This window comes from Jatropha curcas, chromosome 1 (assembly GCF_041381405.1).
Source record: "Jatropha curcas cultivar XTBG-Jc1 chromosome 1, XTBG_Jcur_1.0, whole genome shotgun sequence".
NCBI classification, from domain to species: domain Eukaryota; kingdom Viridiplantae; phylum Streptophyta; class Magnoliopsida; order Malpighiales; family Euphorbiaceae; genus Jatropha; species Jatropha curcas.
The window spans coordinates 5565051-5576422 of NC_143151.1; the positions used below are offsets into that span (position 1 = coordinate 5565051).

The 11372-nt window shown below is 31.0% G+C and overlaps 1 long non-coding RNA gene across 1 annotated transcript; it reads left to right on the top strand.

Moving 5' to 3' along the window:
• The first annotated feature begins 1127 nt into the window (after nucleotides 1-1127).
• LOC149498870 (uncharacterized) lies at nucleotides 1128-3776 on the top strand. Its single transcript, XR_016320587.1, has 2 exons — nucleotides 1128-1847; nucleotides 3509-3776. It is a non-coding gene; the product is annotated as an uncharacterized LOC149498870 (long non-coding RNA).
• Nucleotides 3777-11372: the final 7596 nt, after the last annotated feature.

Here is an 11372-nt window from a genome sequence, read left to right on the forward strand (position 1 = left end):
GGTACAACGATCAAAAGAGCTCATCATGAATTGATGCATTTATCACTACAAGATCGGAAAATTGTAAGTTATTTTAATTTTGCAATATCAAGATTATTATTTTTTTATTATAATTATTGCTATATATTAGCATATATTATCCACGCGGTATAGATTTTGAAAATTAATTGATTTATTTTTTAAATATTATTAAGATATTGTTATTATTATGTTTGGAGCTTATATTTGCTTTTGATATCGAATTATTAATAATATTTATACCTCGAATATGATTCTGAAGTAGCAATATCGAGAGAAAAAATTTTATCATAAACTTTGGATTTATTTCATATCTTTTTCTTATTGAGCAAAGTATTGAGCTTCTGATTAATATCGTGATAGTTGTCCAATTAGATTTTTTCCATTCTCTTGGGTGTAGTAAATGTCTACCTAACTAGTTTTGATGCATTTCCTAAAGTGAATGCAATAATATATAATATTGGACATCGACATGAATAATGACAAATATATACTTGTCATTGCGAGTATCAATAAAATCACAGTTGAAGTAATGATCTTAGCAATTATTATAACCACATCATCAAGACTAAATTTTACCACCATAAGTGTTACAAATAATGTGGCTTATATAGATATTAGGTGTGGCCGGTTCATTGAACCGCTGGTTCAAGATTTTTAAAATATTGACCCTGAACCAGCCCTTTGAAACACCCTAAATTTTTATTTTTGAAACCTTTGAATTTTTATTTAATTAAAAATCGGAAATTTTGACCGTATGGGCTGTAAATGTAATACAGTCTCAATTCGAGTCCAAATTTTCGAATTGGGTCCAAGCCCAAAAACAGATTATTCGGAATTTTCGATCCGAGAACACTTAAAATTTTTGACGAATCAAATGAAACTCTAGTTACTAATCGATTATAATTATATGTATAGGTATGTAATTATTATATAAATTAATTATCCTAAAAATCAAATATCATAATTGTTCATATTTTATTAATATTGAGTAAATGGAAAAAATATTATGGAACCAAACTAAATAATTAAAATAAATCGAACCGGGCCTTAAAACCAAATTGAATTTTTTCGAAAACCACACGAATAACTTGCGAACCAGTGGAAAAACCCGATAACCAAGCAAATCGAGCCAAGACATTAAATTAGACCAAACCGGTTCGAATCGAACCGGAATGGTCTAGAAGCCCAAGATTTTTTTTCTTTTCTTTTTTTTTCTTTTTTTTCTTTTCCTTCTTTTTCTTTTTTCCCTTCTTCTTCCTTGCGCGAGCGCCAGCACGCGACCCCCCCCTCACCTCTCGTTTTCCGACCACCTGAGCTCCTCGCCGTCGTCTCCTCGCCACAGCGTTGATCTCGTCTCCCTCTGTTCATCTTTGGTGCGAGTGGCAGCGCAGGAGGAGTCGCGACGGGAATCGCGTCGAGCTTTCCTGTTCCGCGACTTTCTGGCGACGCTGGCTCCTCTCGCATCACGGAGAAGCGCGGTCTCTCCTTCGTTCTTCTCTTCGTCTCCGGCGGCTGTTGCAGCTCAGGTGAGATGCGGTTCTCCTCCTTTGGATCGACGGCAATGGTGACAGTGGCTGTCGATGCCCGTTCCGGCTAAACCAGCCACGGGCTCAACAAGCGGACGGCAAAATCAAGCTCCCTACGAGATTTCGAGCAATTTGGTGTGCGAATCGCAAACTTCTGGGCAAAAATGGTTTTCCGTCCACCGTGGACGGCGGCGGCGATGGCGGTACGATGACCGGCCGGCGAGCCTCCGGCGAGGCACCAAGGGACAGAATCTTCCTCTCTTTGTGAGGATCGTGGAATCGTCACCTGAATTTCGATCGGTACGCCCTAAGTTCCATTTCCTGATTTGTGTTATAACTTTCGAATTTAGAACCATCACATAATTAAATTGAATTCAAATAAATAACCGATCAAATATCATCCTTGCTAGAAATTAGATAATTGGCATAATGTAGTTACAAATTAATTTTTAACATTGTCAAATAAACTACATGAATTAATATTATAATTAGGCGACTTGAGGAGGAGATAAATTAGAATTAATTAATTAGTTAATTAGATGATCATTAGTCTAAAACTAGAGATAGTTTTAGTAGGTTGACGGTTAGATGCGAAATTTTGATGACCTAAGGTTTCTAAAGCCTAACCACTTCCGGCATTGATATAAGAATCGAATCTAAATAAATAGTAGTTATAAATAGTTATTGTTAAAAATGATTTTTAACAACTTAACAGATTAATTTCCATAAAGCTATTAATTTGGTCAGTTTATGATTTAACGAATAATCTTATATGAGTATTGTTAGAACAGGTTGAAAGTCGTTATAATTATGAACTTATGGTTGAGATAGTTGGGTGTTGACACTGATGTTAAGGAGGATGGGATTTTAAATTGATTGATTGCCCGACGGATGGGCTGTGTGCATTGATTTGATAAATATATAATAATATTGTGATATTGAGCAGGTAGATAGTCCAATTTTTAGGAGAGGTGGTGCCGAAATTTTGATAGAACTTAGACTAAATTTTAATTAACAACATAATTAATAAGTTTATTTAGATTAGTTCTATAATTTGGTACATAATAAATGTAGTGCTCTGATTATTTATTATCTTTATTATTCATTTAAATATTTATTTATTTATTTTCATTATTATTGTTAATATTGTTATTTATTTTATTATTGTTGTTAATTGTTAATACTATTTATTTAATTATTTATTTGCATTGATTTTGGATGTTTAATTGTGCATTGCATTACGATGTCTAATTGATTAATATGTCTGCATTTGATTGCAATGTTTGATTTATTGTGTTGTGATATTGCTGTGCTTTGCTTGTGTGGAATTGGGATGAAGTGGGTCACCATGGGTTTGTGAGGACGGTCGATAAAGCATGGATCCTGATTATGATGAATTATGAAACTGGACCGTCGGCCGGGTAAATGGGAGATCGGCGCCCCCGTGTGCACCTACTGTTACCGTTACTGTTAACCACAGGTTGGCTTCTTTATTGGGCGCACCGGATAATCTAGATTTGATTGCAGCCCGCAGGGTGGCCTTCTGTTGTGAGCGCCTGATGATTTAGATTTGATGGAGACGACCGGGTTGCCTCCTGTTGGTATGGAAAAGAAAAGAGAGAATGGAAAGAAAAATGAGAGGGCTGGTCAAATGAGGATTAGACCGGTCGGCCAGTATGGGGGATCGGCTCCCTGGTGCACATGTGAGAGGATGAGCCATGTGGGAGGACGGCTCATCGGGGGTTCGGTGACTCCACTGACTAATTTCCACGTGATGTGATTATATGAAGATGCTAATAATTGTGAGTGCTGGTGATATGCCATTTGTGTGACTGGCTGTGTGAGCATATACCTAGTCGGATGACTAGGTTGATATATTTATACAATTGTGTGAATGCATGTGTTGTGCAATAATTATTATTCATTAATAAACTCACATCTCTTTTGTTTAAATCTTTCAGGAAGTAGCATTTTCTAAATCCCAGCTATAACTCTGCTCTTCACTGCTAAAAAGAAATTCGCTAATTTTCGTATTGATCAATTAAATAGATAAATGTCCGAAGACTTATATGTATACATCCGTCAATGAACTCCGCAGTTATAGAATTTGTATACTTTTAAGTTGTGTATTATTATAGATGGAATAATTCTGTGAGCCTGTATTATTAAATATAGTGTATTGTAAGCAGGGAAATTTGTAAATGTTTAAAATTATATTGAGATAGCAAATTTGTAGTGTTTCAAGCTTACTACGGGCCTCGGGAGCCTTAAGCTTACCTAGGGCCTAGTGCCGGTCCGGTCCTTGGAAATGGGTCGTGACACCCTTGAATCACCGGTTCTGAGCACGGTTTTCGACGATGTGTATTAATTTTTTCTAAAAAAAATAAAAATTCAATTCTAAGGCGTCCTTATTTTAAAAAAATTAATGTGAATTTTAAAAAAAAATTTAGTAAATTGATTTTAAATAACTTTTAGAATTCTGATACTCAAGCAATAAAATTAATTTTATAAAATAATCAAACATAAATTATCATTTTATTTTATCTAATGTTATTAATTAAATAAATTATTAGAAAATTTTAAAAATGCTTCAAACAATGTCATTTTGAACTAAGTAAAATATTTAAAAGGAAAAAAATGTTAAACTCCCATTTGTATTAAACAATATAATTATATACTAAATTTTATAATCAGAGTAGAATAATTAGAGAAACAGTTATTGGTGATAATGTGATACACTTTGCTATTCATTGACTGTGTATATGTATACAGATTGTACAGAAAATATAAATGCCTACAAATCTGGACACTAATGATAATTGAATCCCTGATTTAGTGCAGTCAAATCCCAAGAATAGGTGAGAGGAGATCAAGTCAAGATATGTGGTTATCAAGGCTAACTGATTATAATTTAAAAAAAAAAAAAAAATTTCAGTTCGAACCAGATCGAAATCGCTGGTTAACTGCCTGTTTCGGGCCGGTTCAGTTCAGAATTCAACATTCACATGAATCTTAACCGGCCTTCGAGTCGCTGGTTCCAGTTCAATACTTTGAACTGACGGTTTCGGTTCGGTTTCGCTTCATCTACAGTATGGTTGGTTCTGGTTCAGTTTCGGTTCAAACTGAACCAGCGCCTGTGCTTAATGGATATTGGTTATGTACTTGTTGTACACCAAAATATTGAAAGACAAATTTAACTTTGGTAGTAAAAGAGAGTTTAAAAGCTCCGGAAGAGCAAATATTATTATCTAGAGGAATGAATTTTATACATAATGCAGTATTTCAAAGATATTCATCAAAATGGATATTATATAAAGATAATGATTGAAATAAATATGATTATAAACCGGAAGTTTACAAATCTAAGTACTTTATTATTTGACATGATTGGTTGGATCATTCTGATAAAAAATGATGCGAAAATGAAATTTTAATCCTTATATGGATATTTATTGAAGAACCAGAAGTTTCTTCAATGCTAATGAATAGTTTATTCTCAAAGCAAATTAATTGTTGAGCGATCACTAAATAGAGTTCAAAGAAACTGTTTGCATTTAATAGAATATATAAAGTGAAATTATTAATCAATTCATCCATCATATTAATTATTTAAATATTTTGTGGATGCATCCAAAAGATAGTTACATGATTATTAATTTGCAACTTAGAGTTTGCAAATATTATTATTAACCAGCAACTTGAAGTTTGCAACATTATTTGATCAAATAATTTGATGAAGAATATATTTATAGATTATGCTATTAAGACAATTTATCATGAGAATGATGGTAAATTTACACATTGACATTTAATGATTATGATATTTGTTAATTGAAATAATTATAGGGCAACTCGTTGTTGCTTTTATTTATGCTCAAAATGATTTATTATAATCATTTGTTAAATAATTGCAATTAAATTGTAGGGATTATTATGAGAACGAAACTCTCTATTTTTTAGAGGGACATGCTATTAAATTTAATAGCACTTACTCGTATCAAGCCAATAAGTTATTATAAGTTCTCTCCTTTATAATTGATTTTTGAATCAAGAACCAAACGTTAGCCTTGAGAAATTTTTAAATGTGCAGTATATATTCTAATTGCTCCTCCACAATGCACTAAGATGAGTCCGCAAAAGGAGGTTGAAACTATATATCTGATATGATTTATAGTTAAATATTTAGAACTTTCAAATAAGAAAGTTATATATGCCAAATTTGCTAGTTGTTACGGATCCCGACATTAGGATGAGAAAATAAACAGCTAAAAGAACAAAATGGTTGGAAAGAAATGAACGTTATTATATCTTGATTCTCATACAAGGCAGTTTTAAAAATTTAAAAGATAATTCATTTACAAAATATTGCAAATAGTTGTCAGATATATTTACTGATCCAAAAAAGAAATAACTAAATCTCACATACTAGCTGCAAAATTCTCCTATTAGAATTAAAGTCCCTGAAGGGTAAATTACCTACACTAATGAATCTACGGCATGCTTGAAGCATAGTAGATTGGTTCCAAAGATGAAAATAAAAAAAAAGAGCAAATATTCAAGATGGTCAAGTATTAGAAAAGTAAATTCTAGAAGAGATCCAAGACATGACTAATAAGTTTTCTGAAGAAACTTAGGTACCTGAAATGAATGAAAATTATGATATCTCTATAAATTATGTCATGTTAGGACAAGACAGAACCAATATAAAAGAAATATCGACAATATTTTTATGATATAGCTCTAAATTTTTTGAAAAATGATGAGGATTTTGAGGATATAGTCTATTGAAGAATATAAGCATAAAATTGATTGGCGATACATGTGGCATTTAATTTACTTAGAGAGTAAATTTTGAAATTTTAATATGGGCATCAAGAGATGTGAAGCCAGTCGAATACAAATATGTATTTTGTGCGAAATTGAAATGAGGTCACTAGATATAAAGTAAACTTGTTGCACAAGTTTTTTTTGCAAAGAACTGTAACTGATTGTGAGAATAAATACCATCATGTGGTGGATGCAATTACAATTTGATATTTAATTAGTCTGGCAATTTATGAAAATTCTAAATATTTCTAATGAATTAATAAGTGCCTATTTATAAATTGACTTGAAGTAGATATCTATATGAAAATTTCTGAAGGATTCTAGTTGCTTGAAGCATAAAGTTAAATTCACGAGAAATTTATTCAACTAATATTATAGAGCTCTATATGAATTAGTGGGTAATGATATCCATGAAATATTGAAAAAATGTTTGAAGCAAGCAAATCAAGACCCCGAGAAATATATTCAAGATTTCTATATGAAATAAAGAAATCTCAATATATACAATATAATTGCCTTAATGATATTTATTGCTGAGAAAATATTATATTATTTTATGATTATATTGCATTTATTATATTCTTTTGTTGAAAGTCACAAGCTTCCATACTTTTGATATTTACTTTATATACTATCATGAGTAAGGTGATCTCTTGATTAATGAATATTTGTTGAAAGAATATTATAATAATATTATTATATGTTCATGAATTTTTTTTTATTTTTTTATAAAAGGATTTTGAATATGAATTTATCAATATTTGGTTCATCAACATTATTGGAACTCATGAAGAGTTTCCAAAAGATTATAGTTTTCCTAAAGGAAGACTTTGAGATGAAAAACATTGAAAATATAGAGTTGTCTTGGCATGAAGATCGAATATTTCATAAATGAAGTTTTGTTTATGAATCCACATATATGACTTAGTTATTAAAATGATTTATGTGAATCCCAATGGCTTTGAAGTCACTTGATAATAAAATGATCATTTTTCAACTTTGAGAAAATTATGAAGAACTTATTGGTTTTGAAGTACCATATCTTAGTGTAACAAAGACGCTAATATATCTTGCTAGTCATATAATTAGATATAAGCATTTTTATAAATTTTATTTGCAAGTTATAGTTTTTCTTGAATATGAATAAATTGAATGGAGTTAAACTTATATTTTGAGATCTCCATGACAGTAAGGGTGGCCATATTACAGTTTCGGGAACCGGAACCGTCGGTTCGAACCGGTCCCGAACCGTAACTGAAACCGGTGGGAACCGAAACCGGAGATTTTCGGTTCGGTTCCGGTTCTAAATTTTTGGAACTGAAACCGGCGGTTCCAGAAAATCGGTCTGAACCGGATTGGAACCGCCGATTCTCCAGCTGATTAGAACCGCTGGATCGAACCGGTTCGAACTGGCGGTTCTAGCCGTTAGAAACTATCAGTTTTGTTTTGTTTTTTTTTTTAATTTTTCAAGAATTCAGTTGAAGAATTTTTTTTTAAAAAATAATTATGTTCAAGTCTTTAAAAAAATAAATTTAATTGAAGTATTTTTTAATTTTTTAGGTGTATTATTTTTACAAATAACTTTCACAAATTTATTAAATTTTGAAAACCGGTTTTCAAAATTTAAAATTTAAAATTATGCGAATTCGCCGGAAAACCGATCGGAACCGTCGGTTTTGTCACCGTACCGGAACTTTTCGGTTCGGTTCCGGTTCCATTTTTTTTGGAATCGGAACCGCCGGTTCCGGAACCGTGGCCACCCCTACATGACAGGATATATATAAGTTATATTATAACTAACTTGTCAAAATTAGATTTGATTGGCTATAAAAATGGAGGTTATTTATCTAATCCATATTATGTTAGATCTGAAACAAACCATTTATTTACATATGGAGGTACAATTATTTTATGACTTTTAAGAAACGAAGTATTTCTACCAATTTTTTTAGACATGAAGAAATTTTATCAACTCATGAATAAAGACAAGAATTTATTTGATGGAAATAAATATTTCAACATGTTCAAAATACGTGCAATGTACATGTCGATAAAGAAATTTCTACAATATTATATGGAGATATATTAAAAAAAATTATTATTTGAGGAATGATATATTAAAGAAAACAAGATCATATTTTACAAATAATTCCCCTTCGTTCGTGATCTACAAAAAGAATGATGATATTGGAGTTTAAACACGTAAGCGACAATATTATTGATTTGCTCATTAAAGCACTTTCTACTACAAGTTTTCTACTATAAACTTTCTACCACAAGTTTTTGAAAGACTGATGTACAAAATTAAAATGTATAAACTCAAATATCTCAAGATTTATCTTCACGAGGGGAGTAAATATGCACTGTACTCTTTTTCCCTTTAATGAAGTTTTTCCCATTGGATTTTCTTGGTAAAAGTTTTTAATGAGTCAGTATTTCAACTCGTATCTAAGAAAAGAATAATATACTTTTTTTCCTTCACAAAGATTTTTTTTCCCACACGATTTTTTCTTAGTAGATTTTAACAAGACATATTTTTTTAAGAATGCACATTCAAAGGGAGTGTTATGAAATAAGTGTATGTCTTTTTTTTTTTTTAAATCTGTATTTTTAATTATTGCGAACTGTATTTTCTTGATTTGTGTAAAACTTTATTAGGGTTAAATTTATGTAACTATATATACGTGACTTCTCATCAATAATAAATACACTCTCGTATTCTCTCCTTATTCTCTTTATTCTCCCTTTAGTTCCCTCTATTTTTCTATTATTTTATAACATTAATCGATATGTTATTTGTAATCATATAAGAAAGTCCACCATATATATTGTTCATATCAATATTTAATTAATGGTTACATGGCATTTTGTATATTATATTTGTTGAGAAAGAAACAAATTTGAGATGAATACAAAAAGAAAATAGAAAAGAATTATGAGTTAAAGGGAGTATTTATTAGATAATTGACATAAGATGAACCAAATTATTCAATTTGTAACTATTTAATTCATACAATTGGCAATAACTCGATAAATGTATTTTGTACCATTACTTCTGGTTGTCCAACGATTACATAAGAAAAGTTACAACCGGTTTAATGAGAACCAAACAACAAGTTTTTTCATAGCACCGTCGAACAAAAGTCGGCATATCTTCGTACGTAATTGGCGCCATTTGGCTCTAGCTTCTTCGTGTCGTCTGTGCATTGATAATATAAAATCAACCTCACATGTTAGTTGGTACTGAACAACAGGTCGTCTCGCCATTTGGGAATAATCGTTCGTTTTTTTCTTTAGTTACAATTACAAAAGGAGAGACGACAAGACCTCTAAACACAATCTAGAATAAACTGCTCCACATATGTCATGGAAAATCTATTCATTTAAATCTAGAAAAATAGTTGTTAAAATGTATTTTATTTTTCCATCTTCGCTTCTTCACTAAGCCAGGACCTTGCATGGAGATCATGACATCTTGGGCCTTATTAACCTTCATCGCAAGAGCCCTAATGTTATCAACTAGGAAGTCCATCAAGATATGATCTTGAACAGCTTACACCAAAAACAAGAATCAAACTGAAATATGAAAATGGAGAATCATGAGTATATAATCATAAGTATATCCGAAATTTAAGGAGTTAAAAGAATGGTCAAATTTATGTATTAGATAATTTATTATTATTCTTTTTAATACTGTTGTCGGCCCTCCAGACTAAATACTCTAGCTCCACTCCTGATTTTCTGTAATATGATGACCTGGAACAAAACTCGCTTGTTATGTTTGGTATGAGAACCAGTTACCAGTAGTTTAGAACTTGGTCCATTTACATTTCACCCATAACTTTTTGTTACATCTTGAACCATGCATGTTGCTCAAACTTCCACCTATTTCCATATACTAATGTTGATAAAAAAACACATTCAGGAAATTCATCTTCCAAACCCAAGAAAGAGGAAATCAGAAACGAAATTATGGTAATATCTTAACTCAATTTTCAACTTTTAGCTATTGTTTCTCCAGTTATTTAACAGATAAGTAATATTTTAGGGATTTTTTCTTTTATTTCAATGTCCAGATAATGAAATTGCATTGTATTTTGCTCGTTAGGTTTTTCATTTAGCTTTTTATTTACTAATAATTTGATTAATCAAAGGGGGTTTGATCCTGTAATTAAACTCAAACTACTAAATTGTAGTAATGAATCTGAGCTCATTAGTCTTATTTATCTTTTTTGTTTCTTGAACTTCTGGAATGCTGGTTGACCTAGTCATAGAAATGTTTGTTATCTCTTGTAATTAAGTGTATGACAGAGTCGAATAGTTCAATGGCAACCTTGCAAAGAAGACTGACACCAGAACTGGCAAAAACAGTCTCAAATCTTTGGCTTGTTATGAGTAATCAATTTTTATGGAATAAATAAATAAAACTGAATTCCAATTAATGAATTAAAAAAAAAAAATGAAATCTAGAATGAATTTTCATTTATACCAAACTCAAAAATTTGGATTTATAAAGAGTTTCATTAAAATTTTTACCAAATAAGCTGTAAGAGACAATTGAAAAGATATAATTTATTACTGCTACTTAATAGTTTGCATTTTTCTTTTTTTACTTTTGGAGGTTCAAAAAATATCAAAAACATAATCTCAAAAATGAATTTTGATTTCTTTAATTAGAACTTATGAGATCTGCATTGGTTTTTCTTTTTCTTTTAACAATAGCTACAACAATAATGCTAAAGAGATTGGTATGCTTATGAATTTTTCCCTTAACCAATTTTTATTGTTTTGTTCTAATTTGATGGGATTATTCTTAGCCGGCAAGCTATAAAATTTTAAGTCAATCAAAAGCTACAATCCAAAAATAATCATCTTCAAAATGGGTTTGCAAATGATGCTTAGTAAATGTCAGCATAACAAGATTGCATAGCTAAAGACAACAAGGGACTTTTCTTTACCTATTTATAACTTGATAGAGCAAAAGCTTCATAGCTTAAA